Source organism: Megascapheus bottae, chromosome 6 (genome assembly GCF_031878675.1).
Source record: "Megascapheus bottae isolate mThoBot1 chromosome 6, mThoBot2.hap1, whole genome shotgun sequence".
Taxonomy (NCBI): domain Eukaryota; kingdom Metazoa; phylum Chordata; class Mammalia; order Rodentia; family Geomyidae; genus Megascapheus; species Megascapheus bottae.
The window spans coordinates 51,889,509-51,893,874 of NC_143514.1; the positions used below are offsets into that span (position 1 = coordinate 51,889,509).

At 45.6% G+C, this 4,366-nt stretch overlaps 1 long non-coding RNA gene across 1 annotated transcript; it reads left to right on the top strand.

The window, feature by feature from the left end:
- Window positions 1-1,198: 1,198 nt before the first annotated feature.
- On the top strand, window positions 1,199-2,805 carry LOC150061850 (uncharacterized). The gene is made up of 2 exons (XR_016535857.1): window positions 1,199-1,413; window positions 1,851-2,805. It is a non-coding gene; the product is annotated as an uncharacterized LOC150061850 (long non-coding RNA).
- Window positions 2,806-4,366: the final 1,561 nt, after the last annotated feature.

A 4,366-nucleotide genomic window follows, 5' to 3' on the forward strand; every position in this document is an offset into this window, starting at 1 on the left:
CCATGTGAGCCACGACACTACTTCCGGCTTTTTCTGAGTATGTGGTACTGAAGAATCGAACCCAGGGCTTTGTGTGTATATGCTGGGCGAGCACTGTACCACTAGGCTATGTTCCTGGCCCAGAATTTAGTTTTTGTACCTTATGCTGTGCTAGTGCAAACTGGAGTCTGCTCAAGTGAGCAATGTAAGGTCAAGTTCCTGAAAGTGTGTGTGTGTGGTGGGGTAGGAGTGAGGACCTTGAAGGTCTGGGCAGAAGGGGAGACCAGAACTGCCATCTCCATATTTCCTCTGATCTTTCTAGCAAGAGGTTTGAAGGCCTTCTTTCCTAGGTGTGCAAGGGAGAATCCTTCCTTTTATCTTCTCATTCCTGCTGTTCTTCTGGCGTCCTTCTCCCTTCATCCCATTATCCAGTCTCTTATGGCCCTCCAAGACATCTAAAGACAGCCTCCTTTGGTGGCTGGGACTATCCTGATAAAAGATTTGCATGCACAGCACGCAGCTGAGCAATGGTGGAGATGGGCTGGAATCCAGGAAAGAGGAGATTTTAAAATGCCCTGTTCTTGTGCTTAGCCCCAAGCCTAGTACATAGCAAGTGCTCAATGAAAATTAGTGTTTTTTCTTTTTTTTCTCTTCTTGCAAAAGCCAGTGTCTTTCCCACTGTGGAATTTTTGAGCCTGAAGGAACATTCACGCATTCTTTCCTTTGGAGGTAGCCCTTGTTACTGGCTAGACTTCGGCCTTTCCTGGAGTAAGAGGAAGGCTTAGGCTGCTGTGTATATGGCACTTAGGCTGAAAAGGCTGTGGTCCGAGGGTCTGGCTCTGATAGAAAGAGAGTGACCAAGCCTCCGCTGGAGCAACCTCTCTGAAGATGGGGCTCGGAGCTCAGGCTGCTTTGCATTCGGGATGAGGACTCCTTTGGTCAATTTGCTTTCACTAATGTCAGGCCTCCACAGCACGGTCGTCGGTTGCATAGCAACTGGCAGAGCAGCCAACCGAGGTGGCCATGCATAAAAGATGACACATGATGGTGGGGCGCAGGGTGACGATTTGCAGATTTAGATACAGTCACAGCAGGAATATGAACGGGGTGTTCGACAGGAATGGGGGTGGGTGGCTCTTCTTTGTCTCCTCCCATCTCATTCAGAAAGCTAGCTTCCCACTGTATTGATGGAGGTCTGAAGAGCCAAGCAGAAGTGGAGGGAGGCATGGCTACAGTTCCTCTCCCCACCCCCCCAAATCAGGAGCTGGGCTGTTGGGGGCCGAGTGAGGCAAAAGGAAGAGTTAAAGATGGACAGCGATGCTAATACAGACAAACAGAGGCATCAGGGCACCAAGAGGACTCTTATCAGAAGCCTGGCTCCCTCACCAGGTAGAAGGCTGATGAAAGAAGTTGATGTGAAGCCCCCTTCTGCCAGTGAGTCTTTTCTATGCACCCCTCTCCAACAGTTCTGTGGGCAGGGCCTAGAGTCTTTAGGCTTGGGTTCAAGTTTGTTCACGTGTGTGTGTGTGTGTGCGTGTGTGTGTGTGTGTTTTGGTACTGAATTTGAACTCTGGGCTTCTCATTGTTGCTGAGCTATTTGAACTCAAAGCTGGTACTCTAGGATCTGAGCCATGCTTCCACATCTGCTAGTTAGTTGGAGATAAGAGTCTCTTGGGGATTTGTCTGAGCTGAGATTCTTAGATTTCAGTTTTATGAGTAGCTTGGATTAGAGGTGTCAGTGACCATTGTCCTTTGTTGTTATTGTTCACTTGAATGCTTATTTTATTTTATTGTCTTTAAGTAGTTGTACAAAGGAGTTGCCATTTAACATGACAGTTTATGAATGTGTCTTGATCTTTTTTTCTTTTCAGACACTCTTGATATGCAAAGTTGGCCTCAAATTCTACTTAGCCCAGGCCAGCCTCCAACTCATGATCTTCTACCTCTGCCTCCCAAGTGCTGAGGATATAGGAGTGCCACTATGCCTGAGTTATATTGCCTTATTGAAAAGAAAGAAGCAAAATTTGGACAGCCACTCCCTTTCTCCTGAAGACTGCTTTTGATCAGCATCTATCTGGCTTTTGCATTGCATCCAGACTTAGAGTAAGATGGACAGCACCAGGAGCCTTGCAGCAGAGGCCTGGAGGAGGTCACACACAAGTTCCACTATCAGATCTGGCCTGGACCCTGAGGAATCAGGGTGCAGCTCCACAGCACTGTTTGAACACAGCCTCTGACCACACGCCTACAGCTCCAGCCTGGACAGTGGCTGGAGGAGCTCTGGCTACTGCTATTCGTATAAGGACAGAACTACCTGCATACAATTTTATTTATTTATTTATTGTGGGTCATGGGGCTTGAGCTTGGCCCAAGTACTGTCCCTGAGCTCTTCATCTCAAGGCTATCGCCCTGCCCTTAAGCTAAGCCCCACTTTCTAGAGGTTAATTGGAGATAAGAGTCTCAGGTCCTTTTGTGCCCGGATTGGCTTTGAACCTTGATCCTCAGATCTCAGCCTCCTGAGTAGCTAAGATTACAGGCCTGAGCCACTGCACCCAGCTCTGCATGTGATTTTATATGATATGTAAGATGCTTTGAGATGATAACAAGACACTTAAAAAACAATCAAAGCAAAACCAAACCAAACCCTTTCTATGCCTTGGCTTCCCCTCCATAAAATGGAAATAATGCTAGACCATATAAGGTTATTATATGAATTACATGAATTCCACAACTTGTTTTTTTTAAAGCTCCTAGAATAGCCTCTGACACACAGTAATGCTTGTAAATGTTTATCAAATAAATAAAATGTGAAAGTCGTAGCATTAATCAGCATTGACTCTGGGATGGGAAAGTGGTTTGCCTTGGGCTCTTGTACAAATGCATCTGATTACATCAGAATGTGTCTACACATTGGTTTTACACTACTAATTCTAGATTTCCTCTCTGACACTTGTTTTGATCTTAAACAAGAAAAAGTTCAGATATGGAGAGCTTTTGCCATCTGAGGAGTGCTCTAGATTTCATTAATTCTGTTTAGTGCTCAAAATGTGCTCACCAAATACTGTATCATTGAGTGACACCCCTGATCGTTTATTTTTGACACAGGGCTTCACTATGAAGTCCAGCCTGCCTGAAGCTGACATGACCCTACCTCAGCCTCTCGGGGGCTGGGATTACAAGCATGCCACCATTTCTGGCCTCCAGCATAATTAAATTTGCATATATTTGCTCTTCCTTGTATGTAATAGCAATCTTCCATTTATGATAGTGGTAACATTCATCTAACATATAGAGTGAGCAAATTAAAAAAATTTGAAGTAATTAATAGTACTGGTAATTTATGGGATGGCAAAAAGAGAGATACTGGGCAGTGAATTCTGAAAGTTAGGAAAATACAACAATGGAAATTGTGTGTGTGTGTGTGTGTGTGTGTGTGTGTGTGTGTGTGTGTGTCCTTGAACATGTATACAAAGAACCCCCAAAGAAAGACCCCTTGGGAGGGGGTCTGGAACATTAGTCTTCAGATTTGCATTGAGGACTGTCTCATACAAGCCCAGCCTGGCTGAGGCCCCCTACTCAGTGCCCAGAACATGTAGTTCAGTTCTGCAGACACACCCCACACCCCAGGCTCGTGCCTCTAAACATTTTGTCACTACCCAGGTCTGTTTCCTCTCTCTCTCTCTCCCTCTCTCTCTCTCTCTCTCTCTCTCTCTCTCTCTCTCTCTCTCTCTCTCTCTCTCTCTCTCTCTGTCTTTTAATCTTCCTGCTTGGCAGAGTGGCTGTAAATTACCACATTAATTTCCAAATCAAGCCAAGTTCCATAGTAACGGAACGGCTTCCATCCAGACCTGAAAAGATTCATTAGGAAGTTGATTTGTTAAGTGCCCTCAACTTACTCCTTCAAAAGAACAGCTGCATTTACCCAATTCTGATAGCTCTCCAGGGGCTGGGGCTTCAAGGAGCTGGGCTCCTGATGCTGGTGGGCTCCTTGAGAAGATGGGGGTGCATTGGGGGATTCTAGGAGCAGTAGAACATAGGTTGAGTGGACATTAGAAAGCTGAGATTCTTACCTGACTGGCCTCCAATGTTACTTATACCCTCTGTGGACAGACTTGTTCAGCCTGGGAGAGGTGACTGGGGAATCATTTAGGATTGATGTTTTTAACGCTGAATTGTAGATTTGGGAGTAAAATGTAGGGAACACAGGTTGTCCTAGTTCTTTATGTCAAGAGTAGTACTGAGAAACGAGGGAGTATATTCCATGATTAGAAGGGCCCAGTTAAATGTTTACCGAGCAGTCTCAGCTTGTCACGGCTGTACTAGGTCTCTTGGCTCAAGGAGATCTGTTCTGCAGATGGAGAAACCAAGGTTCAGCTGGTGAGGATCA